Below are 27,282 nucleotides of genomic sequence, written 5' to 3' on the forward strand. Positions count from 1 at the left end.
ATTCAGTAAACAACCCGCTGCTGGGGGCAAGAATAATTGGACTTCATACACTAAGCTTAGATTGAGGGTAACCTCTTTGTCATATTTGCTGAAACAAGGTCCTGGCTTCATCTTTTATACTCAAAGAAAAGCATGCTGAAGGACTGTCTCAGATAACAAAGATGTCTGGGGAAGATGGCAGGTTTGGGGAGAGGAAAACAAATTCTTCATATTTTTAGGAATGCATTTGCGTCTCTCAACTCTCAAAACCGTATCCTGTAGGTTGGGTACTGGTAACAAGTTTTCCCCGTCTTGATCCCATGCACTTTTGAAAATTCCAATAGAAGTACGAAAAACTTTCAGGAGTATTAACAACTAAAATATGCAAACACTTGTGGTGAATTTGAGCCGCGTAGCAAATTTCATTGGTGCAACTTAGCTTTTAGAACCGTCCCAAATTTTCTAATACCCATTCCATATATTTTCTGATGTTTACCTGGCACGTTTTTGAGAAGCCTCAGTCTTCAGTGTCTTCTGACTTGGCGGTCCCTGTTTTCTATTTCCAAAGATTTCCTATGTCCAAAGGTACAAGGTACAAATTTCTAAACCTCGAGGCAATATAGACTAAATATTCACTTGTTTTGCAAGTCAGACGTGCTATATCTGGAACGGAAGTCTGATGGATTGCTTGAATTTCCTTTTTTCTTTTGGCTATGCTTTTATATATATATATATATATATATATATTAGAGATTCTTTAATTTAATTATTTTTCTTCTACGTAAATATTCTGCCATTTTGCATTTTATAATTTTGAATTTGGTTTTCCAATTTTAATATGCCAGGTGCGCAGAGGAAGCCGCCCACCGTGTGTTCTCAAATTTCTGTTTGCTACTTCATGAAAAACCTTTTGTAGAACCAGACCAATTGACAAAGGTAGATTTGAGTGATTTAGACGATGATGAGGACGAGGAAGCAGAACAGGACCAAATGTATTTTCCATTAGAAGAGAAAGAAATAGATATCTCGAAATATATTCGTGATACTGTGCACCTTGAGGTTACCGTTGATTGTGTCTGTGATCTTAATTGCAAAGGATCGTGCCTCCATTGTGGAACTAATCTTAACAGGAGCTCTTGCAAATGTAGGGCTCAAAAGAAAGCCATATTGTATGAACCCTCACCAAAATTGAAGAAATAAATGCAGCAAAGCTGATGGTATACTGATGTACAAAGAAGGTATATTTATTAAGAATATTTATTTCAAAGGAAATAAAAATTAAAATACCATTAGATCATTATGAAAGTTGCATCATCTGGGCCGCTTTTCTCTCGAGATATATCTTTTTGGTTGACACTTTATTCTATATCATTGTAGCTTCTTTTCTCTGTTTCATTATATCAAATGAAAAGTGGAAAGATTACAAAATATTGGGAAAAGAGACTCAAGAGATCTTGTAATGAAAGTTGCATCATCTGGGCCGCTTTTCTCATGAGATATATCTTTTTGGTTGACAGTTTATTCTACAACATTGTTGCTTCTTCTCTCTGTTTCTTGAAAAAGCTTAATACTAAGAATCTTAAAACACAACTAACTAGAAAGCTCTGGGATCCAACAGTCAGCCTGAGATCCGTATCTAGTTTGTTCACAAACAAGATCTTTAAAGTTTAATGAAATCCTTATGAAGATCTTTGGACGAAGGGTATAGAGGTGTATTCTCCGCTGCTTGAGAGGGTCTGGTTGAACCATGAGAAAAAGCAGAAGGGTGGGACATTTTGTTGCCTTGTTTTACATTTGGCAAGTAGGGACGTTTTCCAAGCTATGTCAGAGTGAGCAGAGTATTCATTGAAGAGCTCATGTGGCTTAAAAAGTGTGATACAAACTGCAAGAAATGTACTGAGACAATCTTTGTATCTTTAACCACCGTAAGGCCTTTTTCAATAGACCGCACAAGTAAGTTAGATGCATCATGTTCATTTGACATTATCCAAATGTGGTGCAGTTCAACTCCCCTGTGTCCTATCAGACAGAGAGGGGGTTGCAGCTAAACCCAGGACAATCTCTTACCTGCAGGATTAACTTGAAAGACAAGAGAAAGAAAAGCCCCACACACAACAATCTCTGTTACAGAATAACTTAGAACTCAACAAGCACAGTGATTTAACATGAAAATGACATGCCACACATAAGAAAACACGAGCACAACTCTAAAGCAAATTTCAGATTCTATTAAATATCAAATCTTGTTACATACATCCATTGAAGGGATTTACTCTCTGTCTTTTGGCTCCTAAACTTACCCTCCTGGTACTCAGCCTCTTCTGTGATGTGGAGTCACCAGCAAGCATTACCTTTTATTCACTCTCAAAAACTAAGTTACAAAAATGCACATTCGTTATTTAAGATGACATTGTAATCTGAGCATCCAAATCAACTTGAAATTCAAAATTGAGTGTCTAAGTCTAGATACTTCAGAATTTCAAAACCTCGCCTCAAATGCTTCAACTACCACTAACAGTTCTTATGCACTCGGTTAACACGACGTTGACATACATAAAACATGGGTTAACACGACATTAACTAAGAGTCAAAATTACATCTGACAGTAGGATGCTCCTGAATCATACGCGACGGGTATGGAAATGTTTCATGGGCATAAAGCTAATGAATATTCCTGCAATGATGGAACCTCAATCCCGAACTTCTCTAATTCTGAAGCACTGACCCAAGAAGCCTCATCAGCTGCACAGTTCTTGCAATGAACTAGATACTCCCACTACTCTTTTCCCTGTATCTTCCTTGCTATGCGTGAATCAATAATCTGCTCAATGCCTTCAGTTCTTTTCTTTGGCAACTGATTTGCCAATTTCAGTGCATCTGGCAAATCAGGAAGTTAATCTTGTTCTGTACTTGACTCACCGTCATAGTACTTGTACAAATCAGCTACATTGAATATTGGTGAAATGTCTACCCCAACAGGAAGTTCAATCTCATAAGCATTTGCTGAAAACTTTCGTATAACCTTACATGGGCCAATCTTCTTGCTTTTTAATTTGTTGTGGGTCCCTCGTGGAAACCTTTCTTAACGCAGATGTGCCATAATCAGCTCTCCAACTTCAAATTCCTGTACTCTTCTATGTTTATCAGCATCTTCATTGTATTTCGTGGTACTCTTCTCGAAAGCTCTTTTTACGTCCTTATTCACTTCATAAATGTACTCTGCAAAATCTCCTGCTTCAACACTCCTAGTCAAATCAACACTACCTCTCAACTCATCTACTCTTGGGTTGTACCCATACACCACTTGGAATGGACTCTTCCCTATACTTTGGTTAACAGAATTATTATTGGAAAATTCTGCTTGTGCCAATAAAATCCCATTGAGTCGATTTATCTCCCACCAAGCATCTTAACAGATTACACAAGCTTCTGTTTACAACTTTCATTTGACTATCAGTCTGAGGATGGTATGCTGAACTAAATCCCAACTGTGTTCGCATCTTCTTCCAGAGTATGCCAAAAATGTCCAACAAATTTTGTATCCCGATCTGAAATAATACTTTTTGACAAACCATGCAACCAAACCACCTCCTTGAAGAACAATGAAGCTATACGGGGAGCATCACTACACTTTTGACATGGTATAAAACGAGCCATTTCTGAAAATATATCTAGTGCAACAAAGATAGAGTCGTTACCTCTTTGTGTTCAAGGTAGCCCCATAACAAAATCCATGCTAATGCACTCTCATGGCTTATCCAGTATTGGTAGTGGCTGGTATAATCCGGTATTTTGTTTTACTCCTTTGGCATATTGACATATCTGAAATTTTGCACCATTTTTTTAACATCTACACTCATCCCTAGCCAAAAGTAACATTCACTCAACTGTGTTAATGTCTTGTCCACTGCAAAATTTCCACCTAAACCTCCACTATGTGTTTCCTTTATCAAGTTCTCCCTATTCGAACCTCTAGTAATGCATAACCTCTTTCCTCTAAACAGTAAATTTTCTTGTATGAAATACTCCAACCATGGAGTTCTATCAACCCCAACCAGGTTCTTGCATGCTGCCCAAGCTTCCTTAAGACCTGCATCTTCCTTATATAACTCTCCCATACAATCAAAACCAACAACACTTATTCTCAATTCATTTAGCAACAAACACCTTCTACTTAATGCATCTACCACTTTATTTGATTTTCCACTTTTATTTTTAAAAACAAATGGAAAATTTTGAAGGAAGTCCACCCATTTTACATGCCGTTCACTCAAGCTACCTTGGCTATGGATGAATTGCAATGCCCGGTGATCTGTGTATAGCACAAACTCCTTTGGTAGCAAGTAATGCCTCCAATTCTTGAGTGCTTGCACAATTGTGTAGAACTCTTAATCATACACAAAATATTTTCTCTTTGCCTCATTGAGATTCTCGCTGAAGTAGGTTATGGGCCTTCTTTCTTGACTGAGGACTTCCCCTACTGCTGTCCCACTTGCATCACAATCAACCTGAAATACCTTTTTAAAACCAGGTAGTGCTAGCACAGGCTGCTTTGCCACCTTCTCCTTCAAAATGTTGAAACTCCTTTCAGTTGCTGCTGTCCAAACAAATTCTCTTTTATCTCCTCTCATTGTTTTCCTTATGGGTGCACATATCCCACTGAAATATAGAATAAACTTCCTATAGAAGCTTGCCAAGCCACAAAAACTCCTTGCTTCAAACTTACTACTTGGAGAAGGCCAATCAACTATTGCTTTAACCTTTTCTGGGTCCATCTTCAGACCACTGCTGGAAATAACAAAACCCAAATATACCAACTCTTCTTTTATAAAATTTTAGTTAAAATTCACCATCAGTTTTTCTTCCTTCAGCCTTTGTAGGACAGCTCTAACATGCTGTAAATGTTCTTCTTTAGTCCTACTAAATATCAGAATATAATCTAGATATACAATCACAAACTTATCGAGATATGGCTTCAAAACTTCATTCACCAATCTTATGAAAGTGCTTGGAACATTCGTCAATCCGAACGGTATTGCCAACCATTCATATAATCCATCCTCGGTCTTGAATGCAGTCTTCCATTCATCACCTTCTCTTATCCTTATTTGATGGTAACCACTCTTCAAATCTATTTTTGTGAAGTATCTGGCTCCCCTCAAGCAGTCGCTGAGATCATCCACTCATGGCAATGGAAATCGGTATTTGATGGTGGTCTTATTTATCACTCTTGAATCAATACGCATTTGCCAACCTCCATCTTTCTTTGGTTCCAACACCATTGGAACTGCGCACAAACTCAAACTTTCTCTAATCAGCCCCCTATCAAGCAGCTCTTGCACTTGTTTGTTCATTTCCTCATTCTCCTTTGGCGACATTCTATAGGCTGCCTTGTTTGGCAAACTCGCACTGGGAATCAGATCCATACATTCGCTGATTCTTCTCATTGGGGGTAATCTGTCAGGCAACTCTTTCATCAAGATTTCAGAATACGCCTCTAGTATCTCTTGGATTTCCCTTGGTATCTTATCTTCCTCCTTGGCTGTACCAATGGTGGCTGATTTAGCAGCAATAGCATAACAAGTTTCATCTTTCTTGCAGTCCCTCAAAAATTGCTTTCTAGAGACCAAACATATTCTTGATTTATCTTCCCTTTCACCTTCACTATCCTTTATGGGATTTAAGATGTACTCGCTTGATGTTGTATGTGTTCAACTGACCATCATGAACAGCTTGTCAATCAAATTGCCACGGTCTGCCCAAAAGAAGATGACACGCATCCCTTGGCATTATGTCACACGACTTCATCCTTGTAATTCCCAATCTGAAAACTCACCAAACATTTTTCATTCACCAACAACTTATGCTCCTTTTGCAACCACGAGACTCTATATGGACTGGGATGCTTGGTTCTTTTAAAATTCAGCTTGCTCACCATTACTTCAGACACAATATTATTAGGGCTAACACTGTCCACAATGACTCTACAGCATTTACCATTTACCTTGCATCTTGTTCGAAACAATTTTCGCCTTTGGTTTTGTCCAGCTACTCCTTTCTGGGATTCAGCAAAACTCTTCTCATCATCAACGATTCACCATCTTCAGGATCTTCTACATGATTTGATGGATTTTTCTTTTCATTTTCAGCTTCTACTACATGTATTTTGGCCTCCTTTCCTTTTCCTCCATCATATTGGATCTGTGGGCACTCAAATGCTTGATGCCCTCTTTCCACACATTGGTAACAACTACCGTTGAAACTCATTCCTCCACCTCTCCCAAAGGATCCCCTTCCACTGGAATAACCCTCTTTTCCTCTAGGGAAGCCTACCTCTTCCCCTTCTTTCTTGCGTATTTGCACTTGAAGTGCTTGCTGCATCTTGTTTGTTGGTAGAGCCTCTACTACTGCTGTGCTGCCCTCTTCCACATGAAAGTTTGCCTCTTCCCCATGAATTGTTTTGCTGCTTCCTAATGAGCTTCTCCTCAGCCTTCAAGGCAAACTGATACGCCTCTTCCATGCTATGCACATTAACCATGCTTATCTCATTTTGGATGGCTATGTGTAATCCATTCAAATAACGGGAAACTTGCTCTGCATCCTCTTCAACATGACTAACTCTTATGTTTAACCAGTTAAACTCTTCGGTGTACTCCTCCACACTGCTCTCCCTTTGCTTCAGATTTTGCATTTTATTGAATAGACCGATTTGATAGTTTTGTGGTAAGAATTTGGACTTAAGCTTTGTTACCATTCTATCCCATGACTGAATCTTTTCTTTGCCTCTTCGTTGCCTATCCATTTGCACATGTTCCCACCATAGGGATGCATGACCCTTCAACTTAGTGTGGGCATACTTGACCTTCTGCTCCTCTTCAATGTTCTCAAACTCAAATATTTATCCATCTCGCTGATCCAGTCCAGCAATTCTTCAACATTCAGTCCCCCTTTGTAAGTTGGAGGATCAAGTCGTGGCTTAGTGCTTGCTTTAGTGAGGGCTCTAATGATTCTATCCTCTTCAGGATCTACTCTAGGTTGTGGTACCTCTTCACCTCTCTCAGTGACTTGTTCTTCATCATTGTCACTAATGTCCTCTAGGTGCACTCCTCTTCTTTGAGTCACTTCCATGGCTTCCATTCATTCCATAAGACCTCTAACTGCCTCTGCAAGTCCATGCTCCTGATCCCTGGTTCCTCTTCTTCCTCTTCGACCCCATCCTCTTTGGGCTGTGTTTCATGTAGGTCTTCTTCTCAGCACAATGAACTACAACTCTGATACCACTTGGTGCAGCTCAACTCCCTTGTGTCCTATTCGACAGAGATGGGTTGCAGCCAAACCCAGGACAACCTCTCACCTGCGAGATTAACTCAAAAGACAAGGGAAAGAAAAGTCCTACACACAAAACAATCTCTGTTACAAAAGAACTTAGAACTCAACAAGCATAGTGGGTTAACACAGAAAAAACATGCCACGCACAGGAAAACATGAACACAACTCTAAAGCAAATTTCAGATTCTATTAAATATCAAATCTTGTTATATACATCCATTGAAGGGATTTACTCTATGTCCTTTGGATCCTAGGCTTACTCTCCTGGTACTCAAACTCTTTTGCAATGTGGAGTCATCAACAAGCATTACCTTTTTTTCTCTCGCAAAAACTAACCAAAATGCACATTGGGTATTTAAGATGGCAAACTAATCTGAGCGCCCAAACCAACTTGAAATTCAAATTTGAGGGCCTAAGTCTAGATACTTTAAAATTCAAAATCTCGCCTCAAATGCTTCAACTACCATTGACAATTCTTACACGCTCGGTTAACACGATGTCTGACAAACATAAAACATGGGTTAACACGACAGTAACTTATAGAGTGAAAATTACATCCGGCAGTTAGCACATGATCATGGATGCTCATTTACCAAAATGTGTCCTTTGGAATTTGTGAATTGCTCTTGCAACAGGGATGATGGCATATTTGAGCACTTCTTCCTATTGAAAATGAGTTTCAAGAGACTTTGATATTGGCTATGATGGTTGTAGTGTAATACCATGCCATTCTGAAACAAGGAGAAAGGTCAAGTGTGCCGCTTTGAAGTTATTGGTCACTTGAGAGTCTTGTAAATGAAGGTAAAAAAATGTTACCATGTGGATGCTTTTATGCTAGCTTGTTGATAAACAGATTTTTCACTGCGATATTAGCATGAAAACTGACCCTGTTTGTCCTGTGGACAGTGACACCCATTCCAACACCTGGAGAGATTGTAACTTGATCATGATCAAATTACAATCTTACTCTGTGTTTAAGAAGGCAGCTCCCTCATAAGATGGGGGTATTAAATTTTGTTTTGTACTTTTAACCTGAAAGTACAAAAGGATACATGATAGAAGATGGTTAACATACACCTTAATAGCAGACATGAATACTAGCTGAGACTCACAATGGATGACAGATTACAAGGGGATTTGAGCACATAATAAGTTGAATATGTAATAACGAAATAAAGATAACAAATCTCAACATACGAGGAGACAAACTTATCTTCAGACCAAGATACCAGGGCATGTTTGTGCTTTATCAATTACATGTCATTTCAACTAGAAACCATTGGATTCCATAAATAGACAAAAACACTACCAACTTAGCATGCGATAAATCACTAATGATAATTCAAAAACACATCTAGACATATGAACTAAATGCATTCTTTATTGTCCTGTTTGATGGAATCCTAATCTTTTCAAAAAAAATTAGGGCATCCATTTGAGCAAAAGCACTAGAAGTCTTTGTCATCACAATATGGGATGTATGTGATGAAATATAATCATTGATCAAAAGCACTCATATGTATATTTAACAAAAGCTCCCAGGAGTCCCATTCAGCAATTGCATACACAGGGATATGAAAGACTGCAAAGACTGCAGATCAGAGACATTAAAGATTGCATAAATATTATATGCGAGCTATAGAAGACGAAGGCATGAGCAATAACAGCGAATTATTTATATAAATTAAGATTAAAAATAATAATAGAATCGACAATGACTTTCAGCAACACAACAGTAATAAGAAGATTGCGTCAGGCAAAAGACATGACACATGAATCGGGAGTATTTAGCCATTACCATGTTTGGGGAAAATAACAATGAACACAAACATCAATGAGCATATTTTTATTTTAAACTTTAAATCAAATGAAACATCCCAGGGTGTGAAGCAAATTTCATGTTGATGCCAGATTTGATAAGGCGACAAAATGATTCATGTCACAGTGCCACAGTGGAGTCTAGTATATACGTAGAGATATTGAATTGCCAGGCTGATAAAACCACATTCGAACATATCAGAGATAATAGCAATAAAGGAGATGTTGTGGAGAGTCTTGAAGTCCAACTCATATATGAGAAAAAAAACAACAATAAAGATATGGAGTCAAATATATAAGTATTGTTCTGAATAAATCAGTGTCAATGATCATATGCAAACCTGCAGAAGTTAACTTTGAAAGCACGATGAAAATATATACCTGTGCGTCCATAGGTGAAGAAAATCACAATCTATTGTGTAAAACTTGCATTGATATAACAGATATACAACCACTGAATATCGAACCACAAAGGAGTGATGCCTTAAGTATGCACCAAGATGGTGATTCAAATAAGTTATCTTCGTAGAGAGGAAAAATATAAATGTCCAAGTATTGTTTTGAGGCAAGATCGTTTCATAGTTAGAGATACAGTAATAGCAACTATTTTAAAGTCAAACTCCAAGCATAACAAACTACGGTTATGATATAATCTTTTGAATTGATGTAATATGTAGCGATGTTGACGGAAACTTAGATAGGGGAGAGGACCCGGTACTTGAACACCCTAACTTCACGCTTATCAAAATCCCAGGTAAAAATTTCAAATCGCTCTCAATTTTTTACAGTAGCTTTCTTGGTGAGTCACCTACTTATAACTAAGGTTTCAAGTCCACATCACCTGTTATGATGCCACATCAGCGTGCTTTTTGCCAAGTTGTCCAAAATAGCCCAAAAAAAAAGTGAAACCAATGGTCGTGCATAAAGGGTACCCATAGTTGAACAGCTGATGTGGCATCACATCATTGGTTAATTTTTATAACTAAAGGTACATTTTATTCAATTTTAGGTAGTTAGCATTGTACTAACAACTTTAAAGTCACAAGTATTGGTACAATGTTGTCAAAAAAATTAGACATTAAGTCAACAAGTGTAGGTATCAAGTCAACAACTCCATTCACAACTATTGGAACGCGTTCAAGTACTGGGTCCTCTCCCCTATATGTCGTTTCTGGACAAATCTATGGTGGGAAAGGTCGTATGGATCCGCTCAGAAACATGTTTCCAAATTTGGTTACTGAAGAAGAATTGACAATGAAGGAAGAAATGAAGCCCTTTAGAAAGCACATTACAAGTCTTGCAGCTCTTGATTTTCTTGTTCATTTGAAGTCTGATGTGTTTGTGATGACTCCAGTGATGTGCGCAGAAATTATACTGCTGTTCACCTTTGCTGCTTTAATTAGAAGCATGCATATCATCAACATGAACGGGACTGAAGATGTAAAAGTATGCAGAGAAACACTAACCTTATATCTGGTCAATTGTATCAGAGTAGTATAAGGATTATGTACAGACATGAAATAAGCACGTGTATATTGAAATCAAAGTAATGAGACTCGGACTCAGCCGAACTTGGCAAGGGTAACTCGACTCGCGACCCGGCTCGGACTCAGCTCGACAGTGACTCGGCAAAGTGACAAGAGCCTTGAAATTTAGAAATTTTTAGGATTTAAAGAAATTTCATGCACTCATTATTAAATAAAGCTTAAAGACACAATTACATCATGAAATGGAAGGTAAGTTGATCACATACATAACATACATCGATTACATAAATACAAAGGTAAATTTTAGATGTATTAAGAAAATTTTGAAAACAAAAATTAAAAATCAGATGAGTCAGATGAGTGAGCCGAGTCAACTAGGCAAGTCAAGCGAGTTTGCCAAGCGAGTCAGCTGAATTGGGCGAGTATGCCAGCCGAGTCGGGCAAGTCTTCCAACCAAGTCCATCAAGTCCAGTGAGTATGCCCAGTTGACCCATTGAGTCAGGTCATGGGACATTTTGACCTAGCTGATGTAACTCGATTAATTGACTCACCCGACTCGTGGCGAGTCTTGTTACTCTTTGAAATAGACAAAGAATGATCACAACAATCTTAGTGTGGTATAGTGGAATGATACACTCCAATAATAGCCATTAAATATAGATATTTGAAGACAAAGCTCTAACCTATTAAATGAATTAAAACTCCCGCATAAAATAATGAGTTGGCATAAGGGAGAAGTTGTTATGGATGCATAGCAAGTATATGTCGAAGCCAAACAATGTTAAAAAAAATTTTAGACAAGCAATTTGTAAAGGAGATACCCAGCCTAGATATATCATTAGAAATGATTGCGGAATTTGATGGATTAAAAAAAAAAGGATATGTTTGAATTTTTCTATATCACCATCCATGTGCCAGCTATTGAAATATTTAATGCTTGGCTGGTTTGTCCCTGGAGCCAAACGCCCACCTACCACCCTTGACGACTTGCACAATAGCCAAAAAAATTAATACGAGTAGGTGAGTTTTCAAATTTGGAAAAGAGGGGGAATTTTTTTGTGGTAGAAGACAAAAAAGAATGTCTCACATTCATTCAAGCACAGTGGAAGTTTCATTCGATCAGTAGAAGCAGTTGAAGTTGAAGAGATTAGAAGTTGCAGAGAGAAGAGAAGTGATCAGCAGATCCAGTCATCGAAGTGCAGAGACAGAAGGAAGTTCATTTCGTCCCTGTAGATGCACGTGTTTCTTCTCTGGTCATTCTGTAAGTTTATTGTTTGTTGAGTTCGTCCTGTGAAGCAGTGATTGCTCCAGGCATTATTGTATGCAGCCATTAGAGCTGCAAGTTTAAAGTTGTTTAAAGTTTTAGGGTTATTTTAGGATTTTTTGGTTGAAGCCAAATGCTCCCAAATTTTGTAATGGTTTAATCAAAGTTGAATAGAAAGCAAGGAGGCATACTAGGATCCATTGTTGTTCTTCTATTCATTGCATTTGAAAAGTTTATTTAGAAGCTTCATACTTTGGCTCTCGAATTTTAATGGTGAAAATATTGACGTTATAAATCTTCACTCGATCAAGTCTTGTTGAAGCTTTTATCCCTCCAGTGGCTACTGAGTTCACTCTGTACCTTTTTCTATCAAGCTTCACTCTGCAATGGCTACTGAGTTCACTCGGTACCTTCTTCTATCGAGCTCCACTCTCCACTAGCTACTGAGTTCACTTGGCATCCACACTACCGAGCTCACTTAGCATCCATTGGTGTCGAGTTGTTCTTCATTTGCCGAGCTCACTCGGCACTCTCCTGCCATTCAACTCCTTAAGTTGTCGAGCAAAATTGGCACTCAACAATTGTTTTTGCCGAGCATTATTTAGGGTTGTGAAATTGAGTTTTTAGGGTTGGTAATATATTTCTCACATGGTATTAGAGCTTTGAGGCCCCACATCCAAAGTGAGTTAGGGCAATTTTTTCTAGGATATTTGATATGGTAGGAGATGTAGGAAAGATATGGCAGCAGCCACCACCCTTCAATGGACAAAATTATGATAGATGGTTAAAAGAATGAAGACCATAATGGTTGTAAATGATTTATGGGAATTTGTGATTAATGGGTTCAATGATGTGACAGACCCAACTCAGTATGCTACTCTCACAAATGCATAGAAGACTCGGTTGAAAGAGTCAAGGGGAAAGGATGCTAAGGCATTAAGTTTGATTGAAGCAGCAGTGACAGAGATAGTTTTTCCCAAAATTGTAGTAGCAAATTATGCAAAAGAAGCTTGGGATATCCTTGAAACGAACTTCAAGGGGACTAATAAAGTCTGTACAATAAAGCTACAAAATATAAGGAGGGAGTTTGAGAACCTTCAGATGAAGGAAAATGAATCAATTACAGATTTCAGTTCAAAGACCTCCAATGTGATTAATCAACTGAAATCAAATAGAGAAGACTATCAAGAGTAGAGGATGGTGCAAAAGATATTGAGGAGTTTACCTCATAAATATGACAATTTCGTCATGACCATAGAAGAGGCAAAAGATCTCACTATTTTGACAATGGATGAGTTGATGGGTATTCTTCAAACCCATGAGCATAGGATCAACAGATCTACATCTTCTTTTTCCCAAGAGCAAGCATTCAAGGCTCGGTCAAATCCAAGAGGAAGGAGGAGAGGAAGAAATGGCTCAGGAAAAAACTCCAGAGGCAGAGGCCGAGGTAATGGAGGACAAAGAAATGTTGCAACAGAAAGCTCAGGAAGAGTAGATGGAGCAAGTAGCTCACAAAATACTTCAAGAGGAGGTAAGAAAAACTACAGCTCAAATAGGAGTAATGTAGAATGCTACTACTTTCATAAATTTGGGCATTATGCAAGTGAATGTTGGAAGAAGCAAAATGATCAATCAAGACAAGCAAATGTGGCTGATGTGAACATGAGAAGTGGAAACAATGCCACTACCTTCATCATGTGTAATGTTGGTGAAGAAGGAAGCCCTGAGGTTTGGTACCTCGACAGTGGATGTAGCAATCACATGAATAGTAATGAAACCTTGTTCTCATTCATTGACAAGAGCTTCAAATCTGAGATTAAAATGGGTGACAATGGAACCCTACCAGTAGTGGGCAGAGGATCTATTATGGTCTGCACCAAGCAAGGTGAGAAGAAGGAAATACAAAATGTGTATTTTGCCCCTAGTATGAAGCACAATCTGATAAGCATTGGTCAACTCATTCAAAATGGATACAAAGTGCTGATGGAGAATGACAGGTGTGTCATTCATGAAAAGGATGGGAGCAAGAACCTACTTGTAGTAGTTCAAACGACAAAGAACAAAATGTTTCCCTTGAGGATAGAGACATGTTTCTCATCTCAAGTTGATATTGCACCTCCCACACAATCAGCTCTAAGGAGTGTGATTGAAGACCCTTCACAGTTATGGCACCTCAGGTATGGTCATCTTGGCTATGCTGGTTTAAATTTGTTGTTAAATAAAAGAATGGTAGAAGGTTTGCCATGAATAGGAAATTCATGTGACAAGTGTGAGACTAGTATTTTGGGTAAGCAACATAGGCTTCCCTTTAATTTTGAAAATTCTAGGAGGGCTAGATATCCATTAGAGTTAGTGCACACTGACCTAGTTAGTCCTATGCAAGTTACTTCCATTGGGGGGAGTACTTATTTCATGACATTTATTGATAATTTCAGTCGTAGGACATGGGTTTGTTTTTTGAAGTCTAAATCTGAAGCATTTGATAAGTTTCTTGAGTTCAAAGCCCAGGTTGAAAGAGAATGTGGACACTATATCAAAGTTCTAAGATCAGATAGAGGAGGGGAGTATACCTCCAATTCTTTTATAATTTTTTGCAGGAAACATGGCATAAAAAAAAGCTCACAGCTAGCTATACACCACAGCAGAATGGAGTGGCCGAAAGAAAGAATAGGACCATTGTTGAAATGGCAAGGAGCATGATAAAAGAGAAAGGTCTCCCAATTGAATTTTGGGGAGAGGCTGTGTCAACAACAGTTTACCTAATTAATAAGTGTTCTACAAAGGTAGTCCGTGATAGATTCCAATGGAAGCAGGGTCACGAGGAAGACGGATAGTTGAACACCTAAGGGTGTTTGGATGTGTTGCATATGCACATGTGCCTAAAGAGCAAAGGCAAAAATTGGATGACAAAGGTGTGAAGTGCATCTTCATAGGGTACAACTCAAAATCAAAGGCATACAGATTGTACGACCCATTGAACAACAAGATGATTCTCTCAAGAGATGTGGAATTTCTTGAAAATCAGTCATGGTATGTACAAACTGAAGAATCACCGAGCACCTCAAGTAAAGTGTCAATTATGAGTGAAGAAGATGCTGATGAACAAGAAGAAGAAGGAGTAAATAGAAGAAAAGGCAAGCAGCCTCAATCATTGTCGAGCTCCTCTAGGCATGACCGAGTGTCAGTGCCAAGCACCAGTGAAGATTATGATCCCACACTCTCCTCCCTATTACCAAGAAAGACCAAAAGTCTTAGGGAGATCTACCAAGATGAAAGGTATGAAGATTATGACGAGAGTGTTAATTTTGCATTATTTTTTCATAGTGATCTAATATATTTTGAAGAAGCTGTTAAGGAGAAGAAATGGTGTAAGGCCATGAATGAGGAGATAGATGCTATAGAAAGGAATGAGACATGGGAGCTAACTGAATTACCTCCCAAAAGACAAGTGATTGGAGTGAAATGGGTCTACAAGACCAAATGCAATGCCGAAGGCAAGATTGATAGGTATAAGGCAAGGCTGGTAGTCAAGGGCTACAAACAACAGCATGGTAGAGATTATGATGAGACATATTCCTTGGTTGCAAGAATGGAAATCGTGCGTGTTGTCATAGCAATTGCAGCTCAGCACAAATGGAAGGTATATCAAATGGATGTGAAGTTTGCCTTCATAAATGGTGTATTGAAAGAAGAAGTATATGTGGAGCAGCCACCTGGTTATGAAGTTGCAGGTGAAGAGAACAAAGTATATAGATTGAAGAGAGCTCTTTATGGGCTCAAGCAAGCTCCAAGGGCATGGTACAGTAGGATTGACTCATATTTGATGAGCAATGGCTTTAGCAAAAGTAATGGTGAGCCTACTCTCTACATCAAGGCAACAGATGGAAACGTATTGATTGTTGTCTTGTATGTAGATGATTTGATTTTTACTGGTAATGACAAGGCTCTAATTGGTGAGTTCAAAGAGGTCATGAAAAATGAATTTGAAATGACAGACCTAGGTCTCTTGAAGTACTTTCTAGGCATAGAAGTAAAACAAATGCATGATGACATCTTCATCTCTCAAGAAAAATATGCAGGGCAGATCTTGGAGAGATTCAAAATGTAGAATAGTAAGTTAGCCCCCACACCAATAGCTATAGGTCTGAAGTTGAGCAAGGAAGACTCTAGTAAGAGAATGGATCCAACACTATACAAGAGTATGGTTGGAAGTTTGATGTATTTGATTGCAACTTGGCCAGACTTGATGCATGCAGTAAGTTTGATTTTCAGATTTATGGAAACACCAAAGGATTCCATTAGCAAGCGGGAAAGAGGATCCTAAGGTATGTGAAAGGTACCGAGGGATTTGGAATTTTGTATACTACAACAAATGAATTCAAGTTGGTAGGTTATATAGATAGTGATTGAGCTGAAAGTATTGATGATGGGAAGAGCACCTCCAGATACATGTTTCATATAGGATTAGGTGCAATTTCATGGGCATCCAAGAAGCAACCTATTGTTGCTCAATCTACAGCAGAGGCTGAATACATAGCAGCAAATGTAGCAGCATGTCAAGAAATTTGGTTAAGAAGGATCTTGATAGATTTGAATGAAAGGCAAGAGGATAGAACCACAATTTATTGTGACAACATCTTATCAATTGCATTGTCCAAGAATCCAATCTTCCATGGGAGAAGTAAACACATAGAGATTAGATATCACTTCATCAGAGAGTTGGTGGAGAATGGAGATATCAAAATGAAAATTTGTAAGTCTGAGCAGCAGCTAGCAGACATTTTCACAAAGCCATTAGGCATAGGAACTTTTGTACACCTAAGAGAGTGTCTTGGTGTAGTTGATGTGGATCAGCAGTGATCCTTGTTTGTTTGGCTCAAGACAAAGGGGGAGTGTTGAAATATTTAATGCGTAGCTAGTTTGTCCCTGGAGCCAAATGCCCACCTACCACCCTTGACGACCTACACAATAGCTAGAAAAATTAATACAGGTAGGTGAGTTTTCAAATTTGGAAAAGAGGAGGAAATTTTTTGTAGTAGAAGACAAAAAGAAACATGTCTCACATTCATTTGAGCAGAGTGGAAGTTTCATTTGATCAGTAGAAGCAGTTGAAGTTGAAGAGATTAGAAGTTGCAAAGAGAAGAGAAGTGATTAGCAGATCCAGTCATCAAAGTGCAGAGATAGAAGGAAGTTCATTTCGTGCCTGTAGATGCACGTCTTTCTTCTCTGGTCATTCTATAAGTTTATTGTTTGTTGAGTTTGTCCTGTGAAGTAGTGATTTCTCTAAGCATTATTGTATGTAGCCATTAGAGCTACAAGTTTAAAGTTTTTTAAGTATTAAAGTTGTTTAAAGTTTTAGAGTTATTTTAGGGTTTTTTGGTTGAAGCCAAATGCTCCCAGATTTTGTAATGGTTTAATCAAAGTTGAATAGAAAGCAAGGAGGCATACTAGATTGCATTCGAAAAGTTTATTTAGAAGCTTCATACTTTGGCTCTCGGTTTAATGGTAAAAATATTCACACTATAAATCTTCACTTGGTCAAGTCTTGTTGAAGTTTTTATCCCTTCAGTGGCTACCGAGTTCACTCAATACCTACTTCTACCGAGCTTCACTCTGCAGTGGCTACTGAGTTCACTCGGTACCTTCTTCTACCAAGCTCCACCCTCTAGTGGCTATCGAGTTCACTCAGCATCCACACTACCAAGCTCACTTGGCATCCATTGGTGCCGAGTTGTTCTTCATTTACCGAGCTTACTTGGCACTCTCTTGCCACTCGGCTCCTTAAGGTGCCGAGCAAAACTGGCACTCAGCAATTGTTTTTGTCGAGCATTATTTAGGGTTGTGAAATTGAGTTTTTAGGGTTGGTAATATATTTCTCACACCAGCGAAATAAAATTTGAAGACATTGCAACAAACAAATACAAGAGGGAGCGGCTATACTTGTGTGTGGACACATATTAAGTTGGGTGCTTGATGAAAAAAATAGTAATAATAGATGAAGCCCGATAAATATATCTATTTGCGTCTTTAGCAAGCCATGTCAAGAGAAACACACTAATCTTACTTGCCACGTCTTCCACAGATAGATTTTTTTAGTTGTGAGTTAACAATTTGTAAAGATTGGAAATTTGATCAGGATGCAAAGGAATGTGATTAAGAAAAGGAAGAAAATTTATTTAGTTAAAGTGATACATAGCATGGACCGGGGGTAGATAAATGGTTTTAAAGTTTCCAATATCTTTGTTAATGATGTCATAATGAAGTAATGCGATATATAAAGGTTGTGATTTTTAGAAGATTGGTTATAATATGAAAAAGGCATGTCTATTCATTAGTCGATAGGCTTTCACTTGGGCAATAGCTCACCAGGAATTCCTCATGCTATTGCCTGCATCACTGCTTGTTTTTGTTGTTTTGCTACCACCGCCAGGATGTCCATGCCAGAGTTATGGTTGCAGCTGTGTCAACAGACAGCTACTTGCAATAGGGATGGAGGGTCTACGGGTGTCACCACAGACATTCGAATTGCAGACGGATGGAGGCCACAAGTCTACTGTTAGGGCATCACATATCCACTGCATCTTTGAACCATCTTTCAACCAGACTATACCTATGTCATTTGGGCATTTCAATTTCAGCAGGGGAAGGACAAACACATAACTCGTCTAATATTTGTTTGGGAGCATCTGGCTTTGTATGGTCTCTAAAAGCTAGGAAACTTGGTTGGGATTAAATTCTTTGCGCAATCAATAGGGGAAGGGGGAAAACAACCCTCAAAGTTGGAAGTTTGATTGAAATCAAATTTCTTTGAAAGTAGAACACTTGATTGGGGTCAAACCCGCGACCTACTTAATGAGTTCGTCAATCAGATTAGATCATGGCGGCGAGTCATGAATGAGCAGCCTGTGACAGGGGAGCACCAGATTGTTTGAGAGAAGCAACTGGGTTTTCTCTCTCTCAACACACCACGAAGATGATGTTGAGGTGCTCAAATGGGCCACCATTGAGAAGCTTCCCACCTATAATCGCCTCAGAACTTCCATTCTCAAGAATCTTAGTCAAAACGACGATAAAATTCATAGTTTGAATGAGATAGATGTGAGGAATATGGAGCTTGAGACTCGATAGCAACTGATGGGCAAGCTTGTCAAAGTTCTAGACCAGGATAATGAACAACTTCTGCAAAGGCTTTGCGAAAGGATCGATAGGTTTCTGAACGGTCTCAATGTTTTTCTCTATTTTTCATTTTTTTCAAGAAATTCAAAGTGTGTAGGGATATTTGAGTTTTTTTTGCCACATTGTTGACATTTCTAGGATGCTTGCAATTGGTTTTCAGAGTGGTAATAAGCTTTCCTAAGGTTGAAGTGCGTTTCGAGAACTTGAAGGTTGAAGAAGATGTTCATGCTAGGGGAAGAGCATTGCCTATGCTCTACAACTATGCCGCCAATATCATCGAGGTAGGATTCTACATTATAAGATTATCATCTAAATTTCCTGTATTTTTTCGCCGATTTGAAATCAATTGGTGTTTTCGGTTCATCAAAATGGGTGCCTTCGAAAAGTAAACTTTGTTAAAGTCTACTCATCGTGGTTTTTATAGTATTTTCCAGGGTATTTTCCAATCGCTTCATCTATACAAGGGAAACAAGACAAGCATGACCATTCTTCACAAAATAAGTGGCCTAGTCAAGCTTGAAGGTAAAAACACATGCCGATTCAAGCCTTATTTAGTTTTCCATGTCCGATTCTCCCAATTTCCTCATTCAATCTCTGTAAAAAAATAGGCTGACCCCTCTTCTTGGACCGCCTGCTTCGGGAAAGACTTCTCTGCTGTTGGCTCTTATAGGAAAGCTTGACAAAAGTCTTAGAGTATGTTATAAAATGGGACTGAAATAAATCGACATATTGTTTATGATTTTTAGACATACAAGAATTTTATTGAGAGCTTTAAAAATGTCCAACGTTTATTGAGCTTGACGACTTCTTGGCCATAGGTTGATGGATCAGTCACATTCAATGGCCATAAAATGGATGAGTTTGTGCCATAGAGAACATCAGCTTACATTGGCCAACATGATATGCACAATGGGGATATGACTGTGAGGGAAACCTTGGACTTCTTAGCTCGCTTCTAGGGTGTCAAGTCCAGATATGATATTACCCTAAATTCGAATTGTCTTTTGACTTTTCATGTTTGTTTCAGTATAGTTGACTAACTCATGGATTTTCCTCTATGATAGATATCTTGGCTGAACTTTCACGGAGAGAAAAAGAAGAGGGAATCAAACTAGATCCAGACATAGATGTCTTCGTGAAGGTATGTGAAGTTTTTTGATTGTGCAATACAGAGATCCTTTTTCTTGATGAGATTTATTTGTTGTGATATTCATGAGAATTGGTGAAATATATTATTGCAGGCAATTACAATGGAGGGTCAAAAGTCCAATATGATCACGGATTATGTCTTTAAGGTAAGTTCTATCCTAAGTTTTGCATCCAAATAGAATCTAGAAAGTGATCTTATGAGTTGCAGTTGGTTAATGACCTAATGGTGTAATAGATATTAGCGCTGGAAATTTGTGCTGACACCATGATAGGAGATGCAATGTGCAGAGGTGTTTCTGGTGGTCAGAAGAAGAGAGTTACAATAGGGGAGATGATAGTTGGAGCTGCTAATGCCCTCTTCATGGATGAGATTTCCACTGGTTTGGACAGCTCTACAACATCTTAGATCGTGAAATGTCTGCGGCAATATGTTCATGTCTTCAATTCCACCATGATTATTTCCCTACTACAATCTGCCCCTGAAACATATGATCTCTTCGATGATGTAATTCTACTTTTTGAAGGCTATCTTGTTTACCAAGGCCCACAAGATTCCATTCTCGAATTCTTTGACTCCATAGGATTCAAATTCCCTAAGAGGAAGGGTGTTGTAGATTTCTTGCAAGAGATAAGCAACTTATCTAGTGATCATATCAATCCAATCAATCCATCTCATAACCCAAAATAGTAAATTCTAGGTTTTTGAGGTTTTTATGTGGCTGGTTTGAAATTGTATTAGCTTTTTCAATAGGATCCATTTCATAAACACCACTTAAACAAGTTGAAATTTAGATTGCGCTTAATCCTCTTCACATATATGAAATTTGAGTGAATTTGACATAGGTTCAACCATTAATATGTAAACTTATCTGTAGACTAGGCATTGCTTACTATGACTAAAACTTAATCCATGATTTTGGATAGGTGATTTCTCTTGAAGATCAGGAACAGTCCTGGGCAGACATAAGGCAACCATATCATTTTTGTCTCTGTCAAGGAATTTTTAGATGCATTCCAATCTTTCCACGTTGGGACAAAAATTAATGGGGAATTTTCCAATGCCACCACAAAAATATGCTTATGACGAAAATGGACCGAAGCAATAAGGGAAACATATTTTCACTCGAGTTTTGAAGAACTATTATTGTTCATCACAACTAAAAGGCTCATTGGTGGTTTTGGACGAACTTTTTGATGAAGAAAGGAAAGAAGTAGAGTATTTTGAGGTAATGAAACTGATCAAGGCTATGCTAATCATGATTCTCCCATTGGGGGTAGCTCACCATCACACTTTTTCATACTACCCTAGCTTGTTCGTGGTGAGAAATTTAACTTTGCTACTGTTCTTGCTCCCTGGCTATGGCTACTTTCCAAAACTTGCTAAAGTGCATGATCAAATTATATCTAGCTTGGTATTTTCTTATTTTTAGTTATGCTAAGGTGATTCAGACCCCCTGCAGAGAACCATCATGCACCTGTAGAGTAATGTTCAGGTAGTGTGCATCCATAGGTGAATCGGTTGATGGGTTGTGAAGATAAGTGTTGTGGACCATAGAAGTTTTGAAGTTCTTGTAATACTTTAGCTAGCATATAGAAATGTAATTTTAATTTTTGAAATAACAAATTGAATTACAGCTTATGCACAAAAATGGCTTTGTTGCCAAGGTTTCAAATAGGTGGACAAATTTCAGTAAAGTATCTTAAATGACCTATCTAATTCTTACATAAATCATAATTAGAGGCTTACATAGATAGAATGGTCACCCACATAAGCTCAACACAATCCACCCATACAGCCTTATGACTTACTGTCAAAAGAGGCCAACATGTTGTCCTTAATTCATTCAAATACAAGATCAGATCTGAACATCCGGGTTTGATCAAATTCAAAAATTGGTTTGCCCTCTGTATCAAACTCTTCACGACTCAAGGAATATTGTACTGTTAATTTCTACAACAAACTAATGCTCTATTGTCACCTCCACTCCACATTACAACAACAATGGCTATCGGCTGTACCCTTGGACCCTGTCAGGGTACAAGCACTAGTAATATGAACTTTGGAGTTGAAAAAGGTGTTTATTTTATTTTAATTATATTATAATGATATGCATTGTATAATTTTTTTTTTAACTAGCTCTATGATTTTTATTGATATATAAACTTAACTCATTCTAATTATAAATTTTTTTATCATAAATAAAATAATTCATCCATTCTAAAAATAGAAATAGTTTATATATATATATATATATATATATATATATATAAACTATCAGATTTCAGTAAAGTATCTTAAATGACCTATCTGATTCTTACATAAATCATAATTAGAGGCTTACATAGATAGAACAATCACCCACATAAGCTCAACACAATCCACCCATACAACCTTATGACGTACTGTCAAAAGAGGCCAAAACGTTGTCCTTAATTCATTCAAATACAAGATCAGATATGAACATCTGGGTTCGATCAAATGCAAAAATTGGTTTGCCCTCTGTATCAAACTCTTCACGACTTAAGGAATATTTTATAGTTAATTTCTACAACAAACTAATGCTCTGTTGTCACCTCCACTCCACATTACAACAGCAACGGCTATCGGCTGTACCCTTGAACCCTGCCAGGGTACAAGCGCTAGTACTTACCCTTTTAGACATATATAAAGTAACAAGTCTGAGTAATATTAGGGGCAAGAGCAATCAATAAGACAGATATTACAAAAGGCATTATGAGAAATACTCAGTTTTATGTGGAGGAAAATGAATCATAAGGCATGATTTTGTATATATAAATTCAAATATTATATTTTCAATAATAAGTAAAATGTTCTTTTATTTATTTTTACTTGACACAAAGAGATTACAATTAGAATGTTGATTCGTCCTTTATGATCAATAAAGAGCTTATTGAATTATTCTGACAAGGCTTTCTTTTGCTTTGGATATTTTCCACATTTTATGTTCAACAAATAGGGATGGTGTGAAATATACACGTGTTTCCTTGTCTCTATATTCATGTGTTTTCTCGTCTCTGGCTACTCGGACTTCCTACTAAGAAGTTAAATTCCTTTTGGTTAACAAAGAATTGCATATAAAAATTATCTTTTGTAGAGCTTAGGAGTAATTGATGATATTTTGGATAAGTATTGTCTCATAAAGTTGTATGTAATAGTCTTCATTGTGAATGACTTTGTTGCTCAGATAAGCAGAGGTATTGGTCATTTAAATCATTGGAATATAATAATCGGATTTATAGTTGAAGTCAGAAATCTATATACTTCCTTCTTGCAAGGATCTAATCAATTATTGATAACCCTACATAAACATTAAACCATTTCAAGCAATTACACTACTTTATATTGATCGAGTTTGAGGAATTCGCTAGCCAAATAACTCACAAAGTTAAATTCACTATAGAAAAACCATTGAACCAAGCAATCAGGGTTTAAGGTGAAGGTTCTTCCCGTTTGTTGGCCATAACTGATTTGGAATCCTATTGGAGAATTGGCAAGCTCTTGGATTTGCAATATGTGGTCTTGGGAACAAACACTCTTGAAAATATACAAGTTCAAAAACTTTGAGTACAAAATGTCAAGCCAAAAGTTCCCTTTAAAATTTCTCCATAATATTCCCTCTGCAAAAGTTTTCCGTTATAGAATGTAAAAGCCTTGTACTTATAGGCTATAGGAGACAACTATCTAGTAACTACACTTTTAGGCTAGTAACCAAGTTAGATTGTGGTAGTTATTATCAAGTAAGTTAGATTGTGGTAGTTATTTATATTTTTATAACCAACTCTAACTTTTACAAAAAGTAGTGTTACATCCCAATTTTTGACCCAGTTTAAAATGTTCATATAGTGGTTGAGGTTTTCATGAAGTCAGTTGATAGTTAAATTTTTTATAATCATGCGAAATGGTAAGATGGTTAGTCGTTATAATTTCATATGAAGATAACATGCTAGTTAATTATTTATCATCAATTCATGGAATTGAAAAGGTGGTTAGCTGTTATGATTATTTATGATTAATAACTTGTCATGGTAATATGATTTAACTAAAGAGAATTTTCTTGTATGGAGCATGGCAAAGGGGTGGAAGCATTCTCAGAAAAGAATTAGGCACAAGAGCATCACCATCTACATTAGCATGAAAACAAAATTCAGATGTGACATAACAATTATTTATTATTTTTCATTTGATAGCTCATGCATGTCCAATACATTCTCTGTTGTCAAATCGAGTGGTGTGATTAAGTGCCAGGATGCTCAGTGGCTAACAAGGTGTTCTATGTCTATTTGGGCTAGGGAGGGCCTTTCTGGTTAGAGAAAGTGTGGGGCTCTGTGGTTGGGAGGTTAAGCCCTGATAATGTTTCCTCTCTCCACAAGATGTTAGGTCATGCATTAGATAAAGATAAGTTGAGCATTCAAACATTTATTGGTAACAAGTATTTTTACTTTTATGATATTTATACAAGTAGAAGATATGATAGATTAATTTATATCATTGAATTCAGTTATTTCCTTTAATGAATGCAACCTTTCTCATCATCGTAATTGGTAAACATTTAGATCGGCTGACCTTCCAATTGAATATGAAATATATCTATAGGATTGTTGTTTTAGTCTTTCATTTATAAGAATAATGATTATGAGCATATCTTCTAATCTTATGTTATTGCCATAGTTAGCAATAGAAAGAAAAGGAATGAAATAGAGGTATCTGATACCCTAAATGATATAGTAGTATCCGATGTCCAAAATGATAGTGGTATGTGATGCCCTAAGTGATACAATAGTATCTGACACCCTAAATGATACAATGGAATCTGATGCCCTAAATGATCCAATGGTAGTTGATGCTCTAATTGATACCATGGTATGTGATGCACTAAATGATCCATTGGTAATCGATGCCCTAATTGATATAAGTGGTATTTAATGGTAATCGTCATTTGATTTTGATATAGTGGTATTTATGGACTAACCTGGGTGTTTGCAGAAGCATCCTTAGATTGATTTTGGTTTCAAAATTCCATGGTATATAGATTTCATTTCCTTAGTAAATTCATTGATGGTGTTTTCAATTGTTAGTTATAAAATTCCGTTTAACTGATTGTAACCATTAATGTCATTCACATGAACATAACTGATATAATTGTCTTCCTATGAAAATGAAGTAATAACTATATTTCTTCGATATGTCAGTTGTTAGTTTAGACTCCGAAAAAAGTGGCTGTTACAAGTAGCCCCAAATCCTAACTTTATCAAGAGGATATCCCAACTATTTACTAAAACACAAATTCCAACCTTTTTGGCTACAAAACTAGAAAACCGATGTCATCAAATCAAGCTTGATTTTATTTCTTGATCAGAAGTCACTCATTTGTGCCAACAACTTGAACTCTAAAATTTTTTCTTCAATTGCATTTTCATCCATTTAGTCATCCTTTTGTTTTATGGACATAATCTTCCTCCAAATAATGGGACTATTCAATGATTATATAATTAAATTTTGTATACTTGTATTCATCACCTATGACATAGTATTTGGCGAATCTCAAGCATGAGATTTGGATTTTGCCGAATAATAATTTTTCTAAAATATTCAATTAAAATTGCCAGTGTTCGACAATAAAAATTGGGATTTTTTTTAATTTCTCTAAACATTTAGAAACTACTGTTCTCTACATTGGCAACCTTTTCTAAGAATTTTGAACCATTTTTCTCTACAAAATACTATTTGTGGCCCTTAAACGTACAAGATGCTGAAAATGAAGGTTTCAAAAGCAGAGTTTTCAATAGAGGTTTCTATAGTCCTACAGTGACGAAGTGTGCACAAGCAAAATTTCTAGCTCTTGCATGTTGTTGTCTGCAATTTTCCTTATGTCTGCAATTGTCCTTATGTCATCTCTTGGCTTTGCGAATTCATCCTAGCAAAGGTCTTTCCTCAAATGTTTTTGTTCTTTGTTAAATTTATTTCATTGTAATGTAATAATGTCTTTATGAAATATTAAATTTATTTCATTGTAGTGTAATAATGTATTTATTAAATTTATTTCATGTAATGTAATAATGTAATATAATAATATATTTATAAGGTTTATTTCATTATAATGTATAAATGAATTTTTTGTTTTATTAAATTCATTAAGTACAAATGAAATAATGTTTATTAATCTTAGGTTTATTTTGTTGTAATGTAATAATGCATATATAACATTTATTAATTTTAATTGATGTTTTTGTTTTATTAAATTTATTAATTATAAATGAAATGTTTTAAAAGTATTAATATATTTCCGATTAAAAAAGTATTAATATATTATTTTTCAAGTCTTTAAATTTTTTAATGTTAGAGTAATAGGTCATTAAATTTTTTTTAATCAGTCTATTAAGCTTATTGTTTTTTATATAAAAGCAGCCAAAAGTAGGGGGCTAGCCCTTTACAACAATGGTGGCACAACCAACAAAAAGCCAAGCAACAACCAGTAGACAGTCACACACAACACCTTTAATGATTTACATCAAAAACAAAACTAACAAAATAACAGTAATTAAAAGTACTAGAGATCCAACCCTTAGAACCAGTAGAGTTTAACAATTTATCAGAAAACATATAGGTGGTCATCGCATCATACCACATATAGCCTAGAACTAAGTTTAACCAAAAAAACAAAACCATCACAAAAGGATTGAGAGTGAAAACCAATAGAGTACCAAACACACCAGAAAACAAAAGGCCACTAAGTGGCATCTTTTTTCTTTCCTTTTCTAGCCAAGAGCACCTTGGCCCAATCTTCAGCAAGGAAGCCATAGAGAAGCTTTGAGTCCTCCTTCCCTAGGTTTTCCTCCTCTGACGCATTAGCCAACAGTTGAAGAGTAGTGGCAGCTGCATGAGTCACCTTGAGGGTGAACTTTGAGAACAAGGAGAAGCCCTCCACAACATTGCACTTGTCTTTGAGCTCCTGGAGATCCTTGCGGGTAACCTCCCCTTTTTCCTCCATTCCCAAATTTAACACCTTGTTGTTCACTAGACTTTTGCTACTATCCTACACCACAAGATTGTCTGTGGGG

General features: G+C 37.0%; 2 pseudogenes across 1 annotated transcript in view; both read left to right on the top strand.

Annotated features, from left to right (window-relative positions):
• The window catches only part of LOC149556832 (large ribosomal RNA subunit accumulation protein YCED homolog 1, chloroplastic-like), a 116,206-nt pseudogene extending 115,012 nt beyond the window's left edge, over positions 1-1,194 (top strand). Inside the window, exon 3 of the transcript XR_016364578.1 lies at positions 825-1,194. The product of XR_016364578.1 is annotated as a large ribosomal RNA subunit accumulation protein YCED homolog 1, chloroplastic-like (transcript). The remainder of the gene's footprint in view (positions 1-824) is intronic.
• Positions 1,195-10,182: 8,988 nt separating this feature from the next.
• LOC149556833 (ABC transporter G family member 40-like) lies at positions 10,183-21,286 on the top strand (annotated as a pseudogene).
• The last annotated feature ends 5,996 nt before the right edge of the window (positions 21,287-27,282 follow it).

This window comes from Cupressus sempervirens, chromosome 5, assembly GCF_028749045.1.
Source record: "Cupressus sempervirens isolate cs-2001-9-10 chromosome 5, ASM2874904v1, whole genome shotgun sequence".
NCBI classification, from domain to species: Eukaryota; Viridiplantae; Streptophyta; class Pinopsida; order Cupressales; family Cupressaceae; genus Cupressus; species Cupressus sempervirens.